The sequence below is a fragment of the Rhipicephalus microplus genome, chromosome X (assembly GCF_043290135.1).
Source record: "Rhipicephalus microplus isolate Deutch F79 chromosome X, USDA_Rmic, whole genome shotgun sequence".
NCBI classification, from domain to species: Eukaryota; Metazoa; Arthropoda; class Arachnida; order Ixodida; family Ixodidae; genus Rhipicephalus; species Rhipicephalus microplus.
Window position 1 is genome coordinate 461,215,623 of NC_134710.1, and position 22,889 is coordinate 461,238,511.

At 44.9% G+C, this 22,889-nt stretch overlaps 1 long non-coding RNA gene across 2 annotated transcripts in view; it reads right to left on the reverse strand.

Moving 5' to 3' along the window:
* LOC119185219 (uncharacterized) overlaps positions 1-22,889 on the reverse strand; it is a 93,998-nt gene that overhangs the window by 70,636 nt on the left and 473 nt on the right. For both annotated transcript variants that reach the window (XR_012887709.1, XR_012887708.1), the window contains exon 2: positions 19,093-19,212. This is a non-coding gene — a long non-coding RNA (uncharacterized LOC119185219). The remainder of the gene's footprint in view (positions 1-19,092; positions 19,213-22,889) is intronic.

The window sequence follows — 22,889 nt, forward strand, 5'->3', positions numbered from 1 at the left end:
TACTTGCGCAGGCGCCCCTGCGGGGGGGATAAGCTGAAAAAGCTACCGGGATTCCTGGGAGTGTAGGATTCTAGAGAAGAATCGAATTCGCAAACAAAACATGTTCTTGAGAGTGGGAACAGTGTCGGCGGGGGTGTCACTATTCTCACCTCTTTCAAACTGGAGACACAAATCCATTTACAAATCAGACGAAACGAATTGTCTCCCTCTCCATCCATATATCTATTAATGTTTGTGCTCCAATCGGGACTTCCGAGACGCTACGCCATGCTCCCTCAAGGGCTGCATAAATAAGCGTCTGTTCTCCACACTCATCACCACCACTTCGACGTCGACTCAGCCAGTCTGGTTGAGTGGTAGCTCGCTTGTGAGTTTTGCGGCTTTCAACGCTGTGTTTCACTTGTGTTTGACGTGCGTCCTGCGAGATACTGCGGCATTGCGTGATTTGGCGCCTTCGAGCCCTGCAGTCAAACTGCGCTTCCATATCATGAGGAAGCTGAGAAAGGTCCTTTCGCGAAAGCCAACGGTACTATCGGCGAAACGCAGAAAACATCTCAACACCTTGCGAACGAAAAGGTAAGCCTTGCATTCTTTCGTACCTTTCTCGCAGTGGTATGTCATATACTGCTCATATGCATGGCACGGGCACAGTGAGCCTTTTTTTTTTTTTTTTTTTGCTCTCACTTCACTTAATAAATAAGTTTACAGAAGTTTTATTCCTGTACGATAATGGAAACAAGCCCGATGACGCGCTTACGCAACAATGAAAATGCTGATCTTATTTTCTATCCTGAGTATCGAATGGTTTGTTATTTCATTTTTACAGAGAGAGGCCACAATCCATTTTTGAGAGCCCAAACAGCGACAAAACTGCAAATGAGGGTACCATTCCTCGTACGGAAGTGACTGCTGACGTCTGTGATGAGGTTGCTGCAGACTACTGGGACGGCCTAGGGGTGGACGAACACTTGCCAAATCTCTGCTTTTCAAATGCTTCGAATGAAACTTCGTCACAATGCATGAACATCTCTGGAAGAAGAGTTGTCTCAGTTGTTCATTTTATAAAGGCCATACAAGAACTCGGCAACCATCGCTGCACCAGTCCACATGGTGGGTTCTTTGAACTGCAGACAGAGCGTAGAGTAGGCTTCTGGTCAGAATATACATTCAAGTGCAATGGATGCGCCGAAAACAGGAAGGTCACCACTGATCTTGTAGCGGAGCCAACACCCCTAACAGAAAAGACGGCACTAGGCGTCAATGATGCTGCAGTGTGAGGTTTTATGAGCATAGGTTCTGGACACTCGCACCTAGAAGAGGCAATGTCCGTCATGGAAATTCCTGCAATGAGCAAGAGATCGTTCCTGCGGTGAGAGGAAAGCATTGGCAAGGTAAGAGACACATTTTGCTATACTGTATATACATCAAGACATCGATGAATCACCCAGTATCCGAGTATTTTAATTCACAAGGTGCCTTAGAAGTGCAACCTTTCCTCTATACTTTTGAGTGAACCACTAGCTGAATTCTGTAAGGTGGCTACAGTGCTGTTCAGGAGAATACCTGCGTAGACCCATTCAAATATCCACGCAGAAAACGGTGAAAAGCAGTGTGAGGAGAATAGTCTCGCATAGATACAGTACTTGTGCAGCGGTAAAAACTTAGAAAGACGCCGACAAGATGAAGAAATATTTAGGTGCGTCACCGCAAATATATCTTCATTCATATTAGTCAGCGCCTTTGAAAGCTTTCAGGGATGGTTTGTCTCGATCAAACGAATCGTGAGTAAGCTTCCGTTTCATGCACTCGGTTAGGGCGTCGATGTCATTTTGCGCTTCAATACTATTTGCGGCTGCTAGGGCACCACTTACGAACGAGTAATTTTCATTGAAATGACAACACTGTAGCAATTTTTTAGTACCCTGCAAAATGTGGTGCTTAGAGGCGAATGTAGCCGCCAAAGGTAACTTGAGACATAGCTGAAAGCTCTGCCGTCTTTTTTTTCTTGTTTTTCAGTTGTGGAAGGTAGCCCTCCTGAAGGAAATGACTGAGGCTGGCGAACAAGAGAAAAGGCTCGCAGAGGCTGCAGGAGACTTCTGCGAGGACGGCAGTACCCCATGGATCACCGTAGTAGTGGATGGCGGTTGGTCCCACAGGAGTCATGGCCACAGGTACTCTGCCAACTCAGGTCTGGCTGTCATCGTAGGAAAGCGCACGCAAAAGCTGCTTTACTTGGGCGTGAGAAACAAGCTGTGCAGCACTTGCGAATATTATTCCAAGAAAGGCCAGACGAAAGAGCACACATGCTACAGAAACTGGAATCAAAACTCTGGCGCCATGGAGGCCGATATTCTTGTGGAAGGGTTCCAAAGAAGCACTGAAATGCATGGTGTGCAGTATCGCACTTTCATTGGCGACCGAGACTCGTCAGTATACTACCAGCTTCAGACTAAAGTATAATATGGCCGTTTCATAAAGAAAAACGTGTGCGCCAATCATGTGGTCAAGTGCTATACTTCTCGACTTTATAGCATCGCTAAGGAAAGCAAGGGCACTCACTCGTTGCTGTCGGCTCCTAGAATCAAGCGAATTAAGAATGGAGCTCGGAAGACTGTGAGCCACTACGCCAAAATTCTGCGCGATTGCAATGGCAGCACAGAAGACCTGAAAAAAGAAAAATCACGACTCATTCAAGAGCTAGCTTCAGACCTCAGGAATGGGCCGCTACATGTTTTTGGAAGTCACGATGGCTGCAAAAGCTACTTTTGCAATGGAAGCAAGGCAGATAACGTGTATCAAGCAGTTCCTAAAATACATTTGCGGACAAAGCAGACCGTCTCATCACAGATGGCACGAGCAATCTTGCTGAAGCCATTATGTCCCTTGTGGCTAAATTTTCTGGAGGAAAGCAGATAAATCGTTGCCAGAAGGGCTCCTATGAGCATCGCTGTCAAGGTGCGGGGCTTCATTTTCAACTGGGACCTGAATGGCACGTGAAAGCAAGCAAGGCTGTCACTTGCACAAGCCCAGCTGCAACCCTAAAGAAATACACGCAGAGGAGATTCGAAATGAAAAGGCAGACGATGTCACGCAAAAGGCGGCTAGTTGAGGAGAGCGGCGTGAGCGCAGATAGGGCAATCACGCAGCCAGCAATTCGGCACCCCATTATGGACCAAGTTGTCAAAAGCCAGACATGTCGGCTGCCGTATTGTCTGCGAACACAGAAAGGCAGCTGCAGGACCTACAGGTGGATGACAGCAAGCGAGCAAGCATCGAAGAAGAGACGCGTCGGCAAGCCAGCAGTCCCGAATGGCACGAGCAAAGAAGGCTCCGCCTTCACCGCCTCCAATTTTTATGCTGTCTGCACAAGGAAAGACAGCACTCCTTGTGATGCGCTGGTGAAGCGGCTCCTTCAACCCAAAGGCTTCACAACCGCCGCAACAGAGCACGGGAAGCAACACGAAAGTGTTGCACTCCAACTGTATGCAACAGAAAAAGAAACGGTTGTTCAGCCATGTGGGCTTTTTATTGACCTGAAACACGGGTTTTTGGCAGCTACCCCGGATGGGCTGGTTGGAACAGACCGAATTGTGGAAGTCAAATGCCCGTTGAAGTACAAGGAACATGAACCACTGGAAGCAGCAAGAAACTTCTCTGAGAAAAAACAAAGAGATGGCGCTCTGGTTCTCTCTAGGTCGCACAGCTACTATTTTTATCAAGTGCAGGGCCAGCTGCACATCACCGGGCGGATTATCTGTGACTTTGTAGTGTACACCACAAAAGGTATACACGTGCAGGAAATACGCAGGGATGATGCTTTCTGGAGAGCAAAAATGGAACCATTTCTTTTGCGCTTCTACAAGGACTGCATCCTTCCAGAGATTGTAGACTCCAGACTTGCGGAATATAAGCGGTGATCTTCCCTTCGCGCCTTATCAAAATATGAGTGGTAACTATCTTTCCGTGTCGCTGCGTTTCCTTGTGTCAGCTATTCCGAGTGTGATTTGTTTGGGATCAACTTGCTGTGATAGCATGGAAACAAATTCACTTTCTAGACCAGCCTAACTCGTCGCTGTTCATAGCACGGAGCAATTTGTATTGATGCCCGAGAAACACTGTTCCTAAAGACATTTTTTTAACGTTTTATCTGAGCTCCTGAAAAAGTAGCTCTCTCTGCGCCTGTCATGTTGTAATTTATTTGAAGCATATTGTGAGAAATGTCGCGGAACTGATGGTACAACCACTGCACTATATTTATGCAGTGATTCTAACAACATCGAAATATAAGCCCATTCTAGAAAAAAGCATTATTTCAGCAGTTCGTATCATGTTTGTGTGTTTACAGGGAATAGGAGCAGCGGACGCCAACGCAAGACACTCGTGCCCGGTGTTACAACGGTGCATGGCAGTGTGCCGTTTCCTAAGACGGCGGAAAAGGATGCGGCGATATCCACCACCTCTAGCAGAAGCAAGAAAGCCAGAAAAAAAAAAACGGTCCTTGTCAGGACCAACCTTCTCGATGCTTCGGTGGAGATTTCGCACTGAATGCGTTCTTCGTTCAACTGCCGTCTCTCTCTGTGTTCTGTTTTATTTATCTCTTACTTTACGTTGCTGCTATCTAGACAGCTGAAAATAATGCACATTGCCCAATGTTGCCCAACTGCCATTAGCAGCCAACCTGCGGAATGAAATTATAATTTTAGTACAAGAACAATCGCTTCCGTGTGCCTTATTGGACAGCCTCTTGGAAAAGCTGAGCTAGTTTTCGGGTGTCGACTCTAGGTCTATACAGATAGGTTGGGTTTCGCTGAGAAAGAGCCCTTACGCATTTTATTATTCAATACTCCCAAAAGGACGCAATTCGCATCTGTGTTACGACTTGCGCTCTTCGGTGCGGTGCTAGGAGGACTCGTTTTATAGATGAAAAAATTGTCTCTCATATGTTTCGCTAAAGCTGAGTAGCGCATTCGTGTATACGCCTTGTGCACCGCCTATAGAGGCGCCACTGATAGCCACCTGCGCCCCATACATCTGTTTACAGCTGCGCCCCATACATCTGTTTTGAGATGCATGAGGCTCATAGTGTTCTCGCTAGCAAAAAGGCAAAGCCCTTCTGTCGTTCATGCATACAAAATCACCATTTTTGGCTCACTGCAAGGCACGGAAAAGGGGCTTTGTGTAATGATAGCCAGGAAGTAGTGGAAAGAAGCTTCCTGGGTAGCTTCTGAATGTAGCGACATAAGTATCAAGCGGACCATGCGCGACACCCACACTACATTCACAGTCGAACCAAAGCTGCTGACAGTGGAGAAATCTATAATTACTATGCACGTGCACAAGGGCCACGCGACCCAACACTGCCGGTATTCAGGGCCACTGAAGAACAAAAAAAGGAACTCAAAATGTCTGAGTCATCAGATAATTTAGACAGTGTAAAAACCTATCACAATGAGTACTGCAGAGCAGCACGCAGACCGCCGAACTCGGCGTCGTATCTGCAAGCAAATCAAAGCGCCCGCGCTTTTGAGTCCAAGCGTTGGCAGGAGCTGCTCGCTCAGTACGAAAAAGCTGGATGTTGTATCGGCTGCGACTTCTTGAGTGTCTCAAGTGAGAGCGCCAACAACATGCTTACCATGGCGGATACAGCGCAAAGGCTGTATGGAGACGTCTTGGCCGTTAGAGCTGTAAAAGCTCCAACTACTGGTTCAAAGGTGGGATGGAGGATAACTGCCTCCCTCGCCGACCGGCGGTGGCTTAGTGAAACGGACGACAATCATGTTCTACTAGCATTGTACAAGTTCGTTCACGTTCGCTCCCACGGTATGGCAGCCATCTGCAACCTAGTCCAGGAGACCGACGTCTTTGGGGTCTCGAGTTTAGTACTCGACCTCATTCCGCCTGCGAGGTGTCAGCTATGCAAAATAGCTAATCCGGAACTACCCGTTGGAGGATTGCTCCCAACTGGTGCTGTTGAGCAAGCGTCTTCACGCGCTCCAGTGGTCCAGACAGTGGAGCGGAAAAGTTCCGTTAAGGCTACGGCACAAGCGAAGGTTCAGAAGAACCCACCTCCAGCACCTAAAAAGGAAGAGCAACATCTTCCGAAACAGGTGTCTCCACCTACGTCCGTTCCTGCGAGCAAAGAGCTCAGCAAGAAACGGATGTTTAACAATCTCGCGACGGGAGCGTCAGATTCCTGGTCACACGCGATGCGTCGAGGCTATATGAAATATGGTTTCTACGTAGCATACATCCGTGTACCAGAGGGGAAGAAGGCTGCGGCTATGGAAGTAGCCGACAGGGTTCTTTCCTACGAATACCCGTCTTGGCCACCAGATTGCAAAGCAATCTGGGACTACGAGATGAGTCAGTTCCAGCCTCGATTCCGAGTCTGGAACGATCCGCGCGCAGTGCTTGACCCAGAGTTCGAGCAAAGGCGCGAGAAGGCTATAGCTACGCAGCAAATTGCGTGAGCAGCCAAACAAAAGTCAGCAGTTGGGAAACCAACTGCCAAGGCCAAGGACGACAGTCCTGTTCCTGTTGACAGGGAGAAGCTGATCGACGCATATCGAGATCAGTACGCACGTTTCTTATGTGCAGTCGACGACGCTGATCCCTCAACTGAACTGGATGTCAGCAGCCCTGACTTAACAGACCCACGCATCAAGGAGACAACGTCTCCAATAGCTATGGAGGTGCAAGACCTCGTGATTAGCTATCTTGATAGCTGGGCAAACGAAGAGTGCATCCAAGTGAAACCACTAGATGCACAGTTTCTTGATCAATACACCAAACCTATTGGCTTGTTTCAAGGTAGAGTGGGGTACACTGAAGATCAGGTCGACCCAGTCACCAACGAAACAACTAAGGTTGAGCGTTTTCATTGGCGAGAACTACTGTTTTTCTACTCTTTTTCTTTCTACTCTTTTTAGCGAGAAAGAGTCGGTTCAGAAACCAAACCATTATTTCCAGCAACCCTTGGGGTTCAGCGCTCTATTGTAAATAGTTATAGGTTACCAGGAGAGAGAGAGAGAGAGGCACCTCTTTTGGGTGCCTTTTTTTGTTGCTGTTGTTGTTATTGGGGAGCGGGGGGGGGGGGGGGGGAGGCGTCAGGCACATTTGAAACGTTTCAAAGGAGATATGGGAGCAGCCGCACCCCCGAAAAGAATGGATTAGTTCCAGCAGGAACAGGCTCTTCGCCACTGCATGCTACAACAGCGGAGAGTGCATTTTCCTCCCTTTTTTCCAAACGTGACTTAGTGGGGTCTTCTGGTGGCTCAAGCAGAAACTACTCGTGGTGGTACCGTCACCTTAAGGAAGCATGGCACCGTGTCTGTGTGTACTGCCCCGTCCCTGTAAGACGATTGGTGCGTGCCTTTCTCCCTTTCTTGGGACTGCCTGGTTGTCGAGTGAAGTGAAAGATGACAATCCTATTGGAGGGTCCTGGACTCCATTGTCTTCCCTCGCAGGGAATCTTGGGAAGGCGGAGGGTATAAAACGTGAGCGCAGCGACACGGGTTTGCTTTTTCTTTTTGTCGTGGATCACGCTACACCGCCTAGCTGCCTGGGCACTGCGTTGCTAAGCCAGTTCGTATTCGAGAGGAATTCTTCCAGGGCTGACAAGTCAGACCACGCCGACCAGTCAAGAGTCATCAGAGCTCGCAACTGTCTTCTTTGCGTCTTCGAAAAGGCAATCCAGAAAACGGTCATGCAAATGTGTGCTTCAACGTGTGGAAATGAAGCTCAGCAGTCAACTGAGCGTCCCGTGCAGCCTGGTCATCGCGCCGTACTCAGCGGATTTTGCTGCCCTTTCTTGGACATGCGTGAATTCACATTCGTGGAGCCGATTGAGAGCTGCCGAATCTGCGTTTTCTGCAAGAGGGTTCCTGGTCTTGCCACCCAACTACCATGTTTTCACATCGTGTGCTACGGCTGTCGTGATAAAGCCTTCTGGGAACACGAAGAACAATACCTTCGAAGCGGAAACAACGCTGCCATGTGCCGTCTTCATGCTCTATGCCCCATGGACTACACACCGTTCGACCAGACCCATCTCCTGGGTAAGCCGGCCAACCTGCCTCGCGTTCAAGAGAAGCTCGTATACTGCTTACAAGCAAAGCGCGGCTGCCAGTACTGGGACAAGCTCAAACACCTGAAATGGCACTATTATAACGACTGTCCTTTCGGACCCAACAGTTCCCACCACTAAGGACGCGCCGAGATCGAAGTGGTCGACATTTTGAGACACCCTCTGCAGTGCCGGCCAACACGTCGAATGATTGAGATGATGGACGACAATGAAATCTAGTCAGTTTGACTGTTACAAGAAATCGCACGAACTCCTTGTATTTTGCGCAAGTGATTTCACTTTGGCTCATCGTGAACGTTTGGGTTGTCCATACGTTGTCATCTTAAAGCCTCATGTTGCAAATATGTGCTCTTGAACGAATGTATTGTATTCATGCTTGGAAGGCGTTGTGGATAGTCTGTGATGGAGGCATACCCTACAGTGATGCTGAACTAGCGATTCTCTACGCAGGTGCTCCTGTTCGAAGTAGGAGTTTCAGATTCCCGAAAAATAAAATTTCAAAAGACTGCCTTTTTGTTGTTGTTTTTTTCTGAAGCGGGAACCCTTCAACCTGTATGCGTTCACTTTTCAGTTCTCCTAAGAATAAGAGTGGCGAATGCACCCTCTTCATGCCGTAGCTCACACTCACTCAGTGCGTGTAGCTACCACTAACCTACCCGGAGTCAAGTTCTCTCAATAAGTAAACATCTGAATATTAGACAGATTTAGTTGCGCGTCCACAGCATGCAGCCGCATGGACGCAGCCTCCCATTGCGAATGGCTGGCAGGCTTCGTCCGTACGGCTGCTGTGACGCGCGACTAAATATGTCTATGATCATGTTCAGGAAGCCAGAGGCCACCGCTTTGGAGAAGTTTTATGCTGATTCTGCCACAGCAGTGATCAAAACATATAAAGAAATGGACCCCAGCTTCTGCAAGGACATCACCGTAGTGTACGATGGCACATGGCATAAGCGGGGTCACACATCACACATCGGAGTGGGATCGGTAATTGACTTCTTTACAGGTCTCATCTTGGATGCTGTAGTTCTTTCAAACCACTGCCTTGGATGCCAAACAGGGCCCAAACCTGGAGATGCAGCATACGAAAGCTGGCAGAAGCCCCACATTTGCCAGAAAAACACAGACGCAAAATCGGGAAGCATGGAAGTGGAGGTAGGCTTGACTCTCTTTGGGCGGTCTGTATCCAAGCATGGCCTGCGGTACACCACTCTTGTGTCCGACGGAGACAGCCGTACCTTCGCTGCCCTCACACAAGAGAATGTGTACGGGCTAGTGCCAATTGTAAAAGAAGAATCTCTGAACCATGTTCAGAAAAGGATTGGAAGTGCTCTTCGAAACATTGTGCAGAAAAGTGATAAGCCACTGAGTGGGAAGGGGAAGCTGACTAAAGCCCTCATTGAAAAGCTGACAGGATATTATGGTTGGGCCCTGAGAAACAATTCAACTGACCTAACAGCCAGCCATGCAGCGTGCAGTGATGGCAACATATCACCACGTCATATCGACTGACCAGGACCCTCACCATGAACTTTGCCCAGAGGGGGCTCAATCGTGGTGCCACCATAGAGCTGCAGAGGCAAAGCGTGAGCCACAGCCAAAACATAAACACAGCCTACCGGACTATGTCGCTGCAGCTATGCTGCCCATCTACGAAAGACTGTCACAAAAGTCGCTGCCTGGGAGCGAAGACGCAAAATGCATCAGAATCATTCCACTCCATTCTGTGGTCTCTGATGCCGAAGGAACAACACTCATCCTTGATAGCGGTAGAAACAGCACTGCATGAAGCAGTGCTGCGCTACAATGCCGGCTGCTGCAAAGCAACCCAAGTGATATCGGACTCCATTGGACTTCAACCAGGTCATCTGGCCATCCAGCGAGCTCGTGAAAAAAACGCTTTACGCCTAAAAAAGAAGAAAAGAGTGCGCCAGGACACTTCTAGCTACTGTGCTGGAGCTTTTTGAAGAAAACACGTGTTTTGAACTTTCTCGGCCTGTTTTCTCAGAAAAGATTTTTTGGCTAGTTGTAGTGATGAGGAAAGCAAGAACTCGAAAACCGTTCATCAGATTTGTGTGCCGTTTTTTTTTTTTATTCTGTTCCTGAATGACCTTGCAAGGGCGTAACAAGCTCCTTTTTTTGAAAATTGGTGCGGTCAATTTATAATAAACAAATAATTTTTGATGAATCTGGTCATTACTGGTTACATCAAATTCAAAGTTGCGTGAAAATTTTTTTTGGGGGGGGGGGGGGGGGGGGAATTAAAAAAACGGCTTTGTAGCGCCCTGGGATAGCTATCAAGGAATGACCACAATGAATTTCAGCTTTCTACTATGTCCTGGGATTTCTCACGACTCTTCCTCAGGCACCCATGTGAAGCACCCAGTTAAACCTCAATAACTCTAGAACTAAGAAACACAGCTTCGTGAAACTTAGCAGTTGTGCTAGTTTTATTGTAGTGAACAACCCCTAAACGTTTCATCAAGATATCTTAAAAAATAAAAAAGTTCGGTCTCCAGGGTAGCCTCCCCCCTATAAGAATTCATTTCTGTCTGTTCGTTTGAATAAATATTTCCTGCTTTCTGCCTTATTAGGAATTACCTGAAAGGACAAATGTGAACGCTAAATGGACCTTAAAGGTGTACCGCAATGCTCCACAATTACGCCCGTTTTTAGACGTTCATATAACCGACACGTTTGCGATCGCAACATCACCAGATCTAATTACTACACAAATGATATCAATGCATTTTTGGTCAATCACACTCCCACTTCTTGGTGGAATGTGGGCAATAATCTCCCAACTGGTATTGAATATACTCCCCATAGTGAGTTTGCACTGCAGGAAGACGACCACTATGACATCCAAGAGGAAAGTGCACTGTGATGAAAATATCTCCGCGGCTGTTACCGGTACGGTGGTGGCACTGCCTGGAGCCATTTTAGGCAGGCAGGTAGTGGAAGCACCTGCTAAATGTGGAATCCTGCTTTTACAAATTGGCATTCAAAGCGATGTTTATTATAGCGCCAACAGCGAGCTTAGCACGTTGCTGCTGCGGCGACCAAAGGCTTGTCATTGATGAGTGCCTGTTTTACAGATTTGGCAGTATTTCCGTGCTAGTACGCTCTTTCCCAAAATAGTGTCCATGCCTCATACCTGTATCAGTTACCCATTCTTAGGGAAGCCGGGTCGCTGCAGTGTGTTTTTCCAGCAGAGAAATCATTCTATGCTAATATAGAAAGTGCCAAAACAAATTGTTGATGCCCGACATGCAGAAGCTGTGCACGCACCTGTTACCCACAGCGAACCTCATACCCTCATTTTCATGAACATCAATTCAAAGCGTTATAACCTGCCTGCTTTAGTCATAAAAGTCAGTAATACGAAAAAAGAAATCCCTTCAGGTCATCTCGGCCAAGATTGACGAGTTCAAACAATAGATAATGTGAGAGGCGAGCTAAATAATAGTTCTCGAAACATGGGTGGCTTATTTACAAGAAAATGGCATGATTAACACTACAATACAATGCGAGATTCAGTACAGCCAGACGACCTGCGATTTCGAAGCCGGCGGGTTACTGTGGGAATACACGGTGCCTGAGTTGTTCCGGTTGAGCACACATTTTCATAAACAGACCAGCATACTCAAAGCTTCGAGTATGTGGACTGACAGATTCTAATGTTGCATCAGCTCATGTCCGCCAGCAAGGCAAAATAAGGTTCCATATATTCTTATCCGGTTTGCCAAACAATAAATAAGAAACATCTCAATGTTGAGAAAGGACATAAGACAGCAAACCAAATGCCTTCTTACAAGCAAATTTAGGTCCCTACCACAGAAAGTTTTTTCGATCTAAAGAGATCATGCGAAAAAGAAAAAGGCTATGCTTTTGTTTCGCATGTATTTCGAAAGTTCTTGTCTGGAAAAAATATCCAAAATGGCATTGATAACCTGTAGCTTATCTGCAGTTCCTTTTTTACAGTTCAACAAAGACACAATGCATGAAGCATGCTAATATAAGTATAATGATATAAGTATAATAAGTTCGCAGTAACAGAGCACCTGACATAACACGGACAACTGGAATGAGCGTCAGGACGTTCCGCATAGGCCACGAATTTCATAACAAATTCTTATGACATGCTATTTAGTTGCTTTGCTCTTCATTGCCTACGCTCGATGAATGAAGCCCCCTAATATTAGTATGATGGAATGTGCATTCAGTATCTCAGCGCCCGACATAACACGGACAATTAAAATGAGCGTCAGGCCCTTCTCCATAGGTCTTGAACTTTGTTACAAACTCTTATGACACTCAAATTATTTCTTTTGCTCTTCGTTGCCTATACTCGATGAATGAAGCCCGCTAATAGTAGTATGATGGTGCGAGCATTCAGTATTTTAGCGCCCGACATAACACGGACAATTGGAATGAGCGTCAGGACGTTCCCGCATAGGCCTCGAATTTCGTTAAAAATTCTCATGACATCCTAATTATTTCCTTTGCTCTTCACTGCCTAAGCACATGTCACCTTGCAGCTATGATAACCTGCTCCTTGCGAGGTGCTCGGCGCGGAATAAGACATGATTCTGTGCAGGGACAACGTGTGCAAGCTAGCAAGCTGGTTTCCGACGTTGACGGACTTGATGCTGCCGCACAATCTGGCCTTTCACAGCATCTCCAGTCGCCAAGACTGCGAAGGTCACAGCGAAAGAAAGGAACGTGCCTGCAATTTTCTTTTTCAACGTACCGCAGCTGAAACATCGCAACTTTGCACTTACTACTGGTTGTTTTTCTTATAACCAAAACTTATGGTCGATGCTGTGAGGTGGACAATATTTTGCGCATAAGTATGATGCACACTTTAAAATCTGTATGCACATGTCAACTTGCAGCTATGATGATGACCAAATAAAGTGTATGTGAACCAAAAAATACTCTCCATTAATTTCTTAAGTAGGACCAAGGCGAGGGCGCCCAAGTTCACCTTCCTCTAAGCCTGTGGCCCGAATGACTGAATAGTGCTCGAGGCAGCTGGGTATGCTGAAGCAGACCAAGACATAGGCCTAACAAGTAGGTGCTACAGAACCATATGTGAAAGAAGATTGCATTATTTGCTTGTTTTTGCCACTTGAAATTGTCATAGTTGGGAACAAGCATGGTAACATTACCTTACATACATTAGACCTCATAGGATCATTGATTTGGCACGCTTGACGTCGTGAAAAGGGTTTCTTGACCGAAGAAGCAAACACCTACGTACCAGTCATGCACAATACTGACTATAGGCAACGTTCATGGCAGTGACGACAAAGTAGGAGAACTCTTTTGTCCTTTGCTTGTTACATGAATCTTAAAAGTACAATGATGCATTTTGTGCAGCTAGGATGACTATAATATTGTTTGTGAGCCGAAGGGCCAGTAATAATGGCACAAAATGTATATTGTGCGAGAATGGTGATGATCCTGGCAACGGTAATAGATATAAAGTTGTCATTGCATGGTGTATATTACCGCTCATGTTTGAGACACTTTTGCTACACAGTGTTCAGCAAATCTATGCTTGGTGCAACACGAATTATTTACCTTTTGCCTGTCTGACTCCTAGCCAGTAAACGCAGCAATGCAATCTTGCAGGCATTAAAAAGTTTACCTCAGCTTCTGCGTAACCCAATTTAGAAAAAAATTTTTTCTGAAGAGAGTGACACTTACTACTGGTTGTTTTTCTTAGAAGCAAAAGTTATGGTCGATGCTGTGAGGTAGACAATGTTTCGCGCATAAGTATGACACCCACTTTAAACTCTGTTTTTCATGTGTTTTAAGCTGTGTTGCCCCTTGCGCATAAGTATGACACCCACTTTAAACTCTATTTTTCATGTGTTTTAAGCTGTGTTGCCCCTTGATATTTTGTAGATGACATAGGTATGAGTATTTTAACTTATACCACAAGCTGTGCTGCCTACAAAAAATAATTTCCACTACTGCTATAGCGACGAAATTTGAGCCACTGTCAAAGCGTAACTGCTTTTCAAGAGCACCGACGGCGTTGTGCCCCAGCCAATGTGCTCAGGCTCGATGCACTTGCCCACGATAGAGAGAGGGTGTTAACTGTCCAGAGCTTTTCTGCAAATTCACAGCGATTTTGTACAATTTTGAAATCTATTAACATAATTACTTGTAGGCATTTCCACAAATTGCGCACCGGGAACAATCTTGAACGAACAGCCTATGAGCGATCTATATATAGAAAAGCTATGTTCGATCACTTTATACACCCACCAAAATTCAAGAGCAAAGTACATGACGGTAAGACTTGCAAACGACTACAAAACATACACAGCTCTATTTTTCTTCATCAAGAGAGTGCAGATAAAATTGTAATACCTTTAGTTTAACTGAAATTTAATGCAGTTACTGGGATCAACGAAATGAGCACTGCACCCATCAATATATTGCCTTATTATTTGCTGATGTATATTATATAATTATTCTAACTTGGAATTCTGAAAAGTACCCCAAGAAACTCGAGCTTGGGAAGGTAGTTCCGGTCTAGAAGGGAGTATGTGCGATCGCCTATCGAACTCTCGGTGCGTTCCATTTCTTTTATTCGACAAGTTTTGAAGGTGTGACATCAGAAAGCATCAATACATTATTTGCAGAGTACAATTTTATAGTGAGAAGCCAGTATGGTTGCCAAAAATACAAATGTATGGACCAAGCCCTTTGTTATATCAAGAATACTATAATAGAAAATATTGAAGAGTAAACCTTTACCATGGATCTAATTCACCGCCTTAGAAAAGGTTTTCACTATTTATCATCAGATATTATTAGGGTCAAGAAAATGTGCCACGAAAAAAGTATTAACATGCCTTCACCATCATCACCACCATCATAATTTCATATTGGAAGTAAATAATACATGAAATTAAATGGAAACCACTTAGACTTCCTTCGTTCAGTTTGCCAATGATTTCTGATTACACTCATGATTATTTGAGCTTCAGTGATGCCCCGTTACACAGCAGAAGTGTACTCATCATTACGGTAATTTTTTTTCATAAAGCCAACATTGATGCATACCAGTGGTTTATCATTGTTGTGTGTTTTCGCATAGTGAGCTGTGGCAAAAGGCTTATGAAGCAAACTAACTTTCGAAGTTTCGTTGTACCCTCCTGTGCACTGCAGAGCTCGTGGACAAGTGTTGTTCTGTGGTGTTTTAATATAAGAATTCATTTCTGTCTCGTTTGCTTGAATAAATGTTTCCTTCTTTCTGCTTTCTGCCTTATTAGGAATTCTCGAAAGGACAAATGTGAACCTTACAATGGACATTAAAGGTGTACCGCAATGCTCCAAAATTACGCCCGTTTTTAGACGTTGTTTATATAACCGACACGTTTGCAACTGCAACATCACCAGATCTAATTACTACACAAATGATATCAATGCATTTTTGGTCAATCACACTCCCACTTCTTGGTGGAAGATGGGCAATAATCTCCCAACTGGTATTGAATATACTCCCCATTGTGAGTTTGCACTGCAGGAAGACGACCTCTATGACATCCAAGAGCAAAGTGCACTGTGATGGAAATATCTCCGCGGCTGTTACTGGTACGGTGGTGGCACTGCCTGGAGCCATATTAGGCAGGCAGGTCGTGGAAGCACCTGCTAAATGTGGAATCCTGCTATTATAGCGCCAACAGAATAAACAGATGCAAATACCCACCACCACGCAACAAATTGAAAAAAAGACAGACCATAACTCTGAGGTTACTGCAGCCAAATATGTACCTTAGTCCGGCAATCTGTGCTACGCCTGTGTTATCCTCACCTATACCCAACAAACGCATGTAAAACGTGCGGGGAAAGGGCCACACTGAGGCACATGCTTTGGGAGTGTGCTGGAAAAGTTGACGTCACTGCCGCCGCTTCTCTGCGACCCATGTTAGGCACGGACGAACTCCGAGGCCAATTACTCCTGCTAGGGGCCGGCTTCCGCCATGGCTGCGGTCACTGTTGCCGATCAGCGACATCAGCTGTGCTGCTGCTAGGAGGCGGCACTTACCAGCGACGAGCTGGCTGACCAGCTTTGGGCTGTCCGACAAGCTGAAGATGCCGCCCCTATCCAAGGACTTCGAGCGGTCCACTGAGGCGCCGCCATCGTAATCGACGGAAAGTGGGAAGGGACTGGAGTTAATTTTCTCTTCCCCCACCTTGCCCGGTAAAAACTGCGGGACTTTACATAAAGTTTATTCATTCATATTCAAGTAGCGATAACAATATGTACAAGCGATCATTATTTTCAGCATTAGTTCGTGATATCATTATGTAAGGAGAAGACAATAAAAGCCGTAGTTGTGACATTGTTTAGCGACAACTAAATCCTGTAACATTGCAAAGCTTAATGTACACAAAAATCAACGTACAAGCGAGCCAGGGAGGTGGGAGAGAGATGAGGTGAGCACATTGCTTGAAGCAGACTGCAGGTAGCATGTGCACATTGTTTATGCCTTTGCAGGAGGACGAGAGGAGGACAGATGGGAAGAGTGGAGGGCCATGTGTTGGCTGTCCTTCACGTGACGGCGCCGGACTCCCAACCAGTACGCCTCTTCACAGGTGACGATGAGGTGCGGTATATTATAGATTTCCAGTGTCTCATTGGAAGCGCAATGTAACAGTGGGGTGTTTTATGGTGCCCCTTTGTTGATGAGGTGATCAAACACCAAAGCATGTATTATTTGTGCCGTGTATTGTCAAAAATCTCACTAGAACAAATGATATTTCTCTTCAGACCAGTGTCAATAGTTGGACGTCACAACTTCTTCCATGAAACAAACAGTTACAAAGAAGTCACGTTCTAGAAAGTAATATGTAAAGGACAAATTCTTGAAAGTCAAATTATTGTGCACAAACACAAACATTTATTAGCTTGCATATTAGGCTCGTGATAGCTGCATGTGTTTTTTTCTCATGACGTCCTATTTAGTTCCGTCGCTCTTCATTGCCTACACAGGTCACCTTGCAGCTATGATAATGACCAGATAAAGCAAATGTGTTTCTACAAAATACTCCCCATTCATTTCTTAGGTTTGACCAAGGCAACGGCACTACAGTTCACTTTCCTCTAAGGCTGTGGCCTGAATGATTGAAGAGTGGTCGAGGCCGCTGCGTATGCTGCAGGAGACGAAGGCATAGGCCCAGCAAGTAGGTGCTACAGAACAATTTGTGATATAAGACAGCAATGTGTCATTGTTTTTGTCACTGAAAATTGTCATAGTTGGGAAAAAGCATGCTAACATTACCAGACATACATTAGGCGTCACAGGATCATTCATTTGGCACGCTATCTGTCGTGAAGAGGGTATATTGACCCAATAAGCAAGCACCAACATATCAGTCATACACAACGCTGACACTAGACAAACATTCATTGTAGTGACAGAGAACTTTTTTGTCCTCAGCTTGTTATGTATAGCTTTAAGGTACAATGATGCATTTTGTGCAGCTAAGATGACTACACTCTAAAAAAAGAGTGAGTAAAAAGGGTGTCTTTTTGTCCCACAACAACAATCGTCATCTATATTGCGTTCCATCCTTGCACTTTCGCCCCGCGCCCGCTACATTTCGGTCACGATCGACATGCCCATTATCAGGGTTACATTGTATTCTCGATAGAAAAGTGGCCAGCGCAGAGTTTTCAAGAAAGGAAGCTCACGCCAGCCTGATGACGATTATTGTTGTGGGACAAAAAGACACCCTTTTTACTGGATATTTTTTTAGAGTGTATCATAACACTTGTGTGCAGAGTGGATTATTCGTGGTAAAACAACACCCCTTTCTGCTTGGCTCAAACGCCGATCCTAACAGCACCAAGAAAGAAGAAGTTCAGGCAGCTTCCCATTCGTGGTGCTAAATGCACCGGCTCTTCTTATTTCACCATTTCTCATTTTCTTCTGTATCTTCCTATTTCCTTACATCTCACCCTCTTTTCTACCGATTCCCACTTTTATCTCTCTCTTTGCAGTGTTTTTTTTCTCTCATTCTCTCTTTTTCTTATTGCCTCTTTCTGTGTATGTCTACTTTTTGTTTCTTTTTTCTGCCTTCTCTATTTTATGACTTTCCTTCATCTCTTTTTTCATTTCTCCATACTCGTCCATCCAGATCATTACACCCCACATCGATTGAATCAGTGCAGGGGGAGAGAAGCAGGAGATGAAAAGGACATAAAGGGCCCACACCGGGTGAGTTATTGCATTTCACGTCAAGAAGTTTGTGACGATAGCTTGAGCTAATTTTTCGTAACAGACCTCGAGCTTAGGCATCTCCAGTGTGCAAACAGAATCAAAGAAGCGAACCAAATGATGTATGTTGCAACGGTTATTCACCGACACAAGCAAGCTCTTTAAGGGATGGCCAAAGCAAGAGCTTGCTTACCTCCATTATGCCTTTGTCAAAGTGAAGACGGATCAAATAAATCAATCCATACTGTCAAACGCTACATGTATTCACAAAGTCCCTAGCAAGTGAGTGAAAATACATGGCTGCAAGCATGAAGAAGGCACACTGCAATGTCTTGACAACAGACGCAGAGCGCCGCATTGCTTGGCAATGCAGCTTTATCGATTTCAGCGATCAGTCGAGTATTCTCACATTTCTGCCCTGTGTACAGCTGACATTGCAGAGTTTGCTTCACCACAACTAATACAACTTCCTCATTTGAACGCTGTGGTGACTGCCACTGTTAGTTCTTGAACAAGTTATACTCTTCTGCAACTAATCACTCGCCAAATAGGTGGCACACCAATCTAAGATTGGTTTTATTTATATGTCATATTTATATTTTGTGATTCATGATGAAAACACTGATAAACGAGCGGAAAAGGGTTTACGATGTATATATGCATCAAAATAATTCGCAGACACTAGATGCAACTATGAATCATGCAACCTGTTTATCAAAGTAAGCTACAAGACCAAGTATGAAAGAGAAACTAACATACCTTGTGACATCCATGGATCAGTTCACCTACCTGCACAGGCTCACCGTTCAATGAACACGGTCAAAGATGTGATTGAAATTAGCATTGCACAGATCTGGCCGACGAAGAATTCTTCGAAGGCTGGAAGGGGGAAAAGATCACACATTTTATGTGTCAAAATTCAACAGCACGACAAGAAAGATTTATCGGCGTCGAATGAAACGCGAATAGCAGAGCACGTGGCCCGAGCCACTGCTTAAAATCGAAGCCACTAAAACAGTGACCAAAAATGTGTGTAATCTCTCTTTCTAGAAATTGGTAAAACATGAAAGTGAGACCTGTCTTCACAGAGGTAGGTGAGAGTTTACTGTACATTGTTTCACCACAAAGACGAATAAATGAATGCTACAGCAACAAATTACAAAGTACGCTAAGAATGGCAAACAGCAACAGCTGGAAAACTTGCATTTCGCATTTCAAGCAATAAGCACGCACGAAATGAGCATATACAGGAGGAGCACATACTAACAAATGTCACAGCTCAACACTTAAAGTGCCCTATAAACAGCAAGAACAACGCACGAAACGAACGGACAAGTATTCACAGGACAAGCACGAACTGTCACAATTCTTACTTTATGTGTGAGTAGCATGCTTCTTTCGTAAATACGGCTGCAGCAGCGAGTGCAGTGACTTTCGTGCTCTCTGGACACACGAGTCCGATAAGCGTGCACGCAGGAAAGACCACGTTCTGTGTAGGTGACGAAACGAGAGGCCCAACATGCACTCATTATAAAGTATATTTCATTCTTATAATGGTGAAAATAAGAACGAAATAGACTTTATAATGAGTGCACACCCAAGCATTGTGCAGGATGTGGAAGTGCTTGGCAAGGTGCGATGCAGTGACCATAGACTGGTACGGTCTCGAATCCACCTATACTTGAAGAAGCAACGACAGAAATTGATACGCAAGATGCCAATCAATGAGCTAGCACCGAGAGGGAAAGTAGAGGAATTCAGCGAATCACTTCAGAACAGGTACTCGGCTCTTATCGAGGAAAGCAGCCTTAGCGTTGACGCAATGAATGATAATCTGACGAGTATCATTATGGAGTGTGCAGTGGAAGTTGGAGGTACCGTACTTAGACAGGACACTAGCAAGCTGTCCCGGGAGACGAAGAACCTCAATAAAAAGCGTCAAAACATGAAAGTCCCTAGTACAACAGACAAAATAGAACTGGCAGAGCTTTCGAAGTTGATTAATCGACGTAAGGTATGCGATGTAAGAAGGTATAACATGGAGAGAATTGAACACGCTCTGAAAAACAGAGGAAGTGTCAAAGCAGTAAAGAGGAAACTTAGGATAGGCAGAAATCGAATGTATGCACTAAGGGACAAAGAAGGCAAAGTAACAACCAACAGGGATAGGACAGTTGAAATAGCGGAGTTTTACAGAGATCTGTACAGTAGCCGAGACAACCACGACCTTAATACTATAAGAACTAGCAGTAACCCAGATTACACCCCCCCAGTAATGATAGAAGAAGTCAGAAAAGCTTTGGAGAGCATGCAAAGGGGCAAAGCTGCTGGTGAGGATCAGGTAACATCAGATCTGCTGAAAGATGGAGGACAGATTGTGTTAGAGAAATTAGCCACCCTGTTTACGAGGTGTCTCCTGACGGGAAGAGTACCAGAGTCTTGGAAGAACGCTAACATCATCTTAATACATAAGAAAGGAGATGACAAGGACTTGAAGAATTACAGGCCGATCAGCTTGCTCTCTGTAGTATACAAGCTATTTACAAAGGTAATTGCTAACAGAGTAAAGAAAACATTAGAATTCAATCAACCAAAAAAAACAAGCAGGATTTCGAACAGGCTACTCAACAATTGACCACATTCATACTATCAATCAGGTAATAGTGAAAATTCTTCCAAGACTCTGGTACTCTTCCCGTCAGGAGACACCTCGTAAACAGGGTGGCCAGTTTTTCTAACACAATCTGTCCTCCATCTTTCAGCAGATCTGGTGTTACCTGATCCTCACCAGCAGCTTTGCCTCTTTGCATGCTCTCCAAAGCTTTTCTGACTTCTATCATTATGTGGGCGAGAGCTATTCGAAAACATACAGTGTGCTTCAGTGAGCCATGGCACAGCCTAGAATGGACACTTGCTTAATTTTTACATAACAGTAAATAGTAAATAGTCTACAATAAGAATTTGATAGTTGTGGTATTTCTCACTTCATTATCAATTTTCAGTGAAAATGCTGTCATCCCTCATTAGAGTGCATAAGTTTTTGGCATGTACAGAATTAGTTGTGTGCTTGTCGGATAACACACACTTTCATCCTAGAGGTAGGATCCCTGCTTTAGCTGTCTTGTCCATAAACCCTGGTCCAATTTTTATATTTGGTCATCGAATCACAACCTGTAGTTATTTGAACACATGACTGCCTCAGCAGTAAACACAGTCTTGCATATGTTGCCTAATTGATCTAGTCATTTCTGTTTTTAAAAGGACTTCAAACATATCTGCTGAAACACTCTACATGTTGGACACAGTACAAGCAACGAAAAGTTCTTGGTGTGTTGCTGAAGCCAACATTTGAATAAGTTTGCTTTTCAAAATCTTGGCTCCAGCGCCAGCTCATGTTCCAAGGATCCTCCCATGAACTTCTACCTTATTTAAATTCAGAAGTAACGGTCATAAGACAGTCATAAGCTGAATTTTCCGAATGTGTTAGTGTGTGTCAGTAGACGCAGCACATCACTCATGAGAGATGCATTTCTTGATTGATTTGTTGGGTTTAACGTCCCAAAACCACCACATGATTATGAGAGACGCCGTAGTGGAGGGCTCCAGAAATTTTGACCACCTGGGGTTCTTTAACGTGCGCGCAAATCGAGAGATGCATTTCTAGACTTGTTCATTCGCAAGTGCGCAAAATTAAGCAATTCTGTTTATTAGTGTATTGAGCGGAGAAAATTTAAATTCGTTTGTGAGGTGATGTTACCAAATTAATTTTTTTAGTGATTAGGCTTAATTTTGGTCACGAAATAGTTCCGGTACTATTACTCCTGTCCTGATGTAACTTGAGCGGCGACAGGTCTACAACTAGGGCTTTGCCCTGTATGAGTTAGAAGTTTCCCGGTAGGTTATTACCAAAGTTAAAAGCGATCATAAGGGGAAAAAAACGTGGTCCGAGGCTTCGATTTGACGGGCGTATTTTTTGCCCGAGCATAGAGCCACCCTCCTCCTCTGAGCGAGGGCGAGAGAAGACGCGAGCGCCTCACGTTTATTAGCGTTTCTCGTTAAATTCTTTATAACTCTGCATCTACCGGTTACCTTAAGCTATCAAAAATATTTTTACACGGAAAAAACCGGACTGTTGTGTTCTAAAAAAAAATATTGGCTATTTTTCGGCGGCGTTTGTAGCTCCTTTTGAAAAATTGTTTTAATGAAATGAGCTTTTTGCTGATTGATTGATTTGTGGGGTTTAACGTCCCAAAACCACCATTTGATTATGAGAGACGCCGTAGTGGAGGGCTCCCGGAATTTTGACCACCTGGGGTTCTTTAACGTGCACCCAAATCTGAGTACACGGGCCTACGACATTTCCGCCTCCATCGGAAATGCAGCCGCCGCAGCCGGGAATCGAACCCGCGACCTACGGGTCAGCAGCCGAGTACCTTAGCCACTAGACCACCGCGGCGGGGCAGCTTTTTGCTGATTACCACCTTAATTAAGGGCCTAGAGTGTACGGAATTGGGCCTCCTGGTACCCCATGGGATGCTGTTTATTATTATAATAAG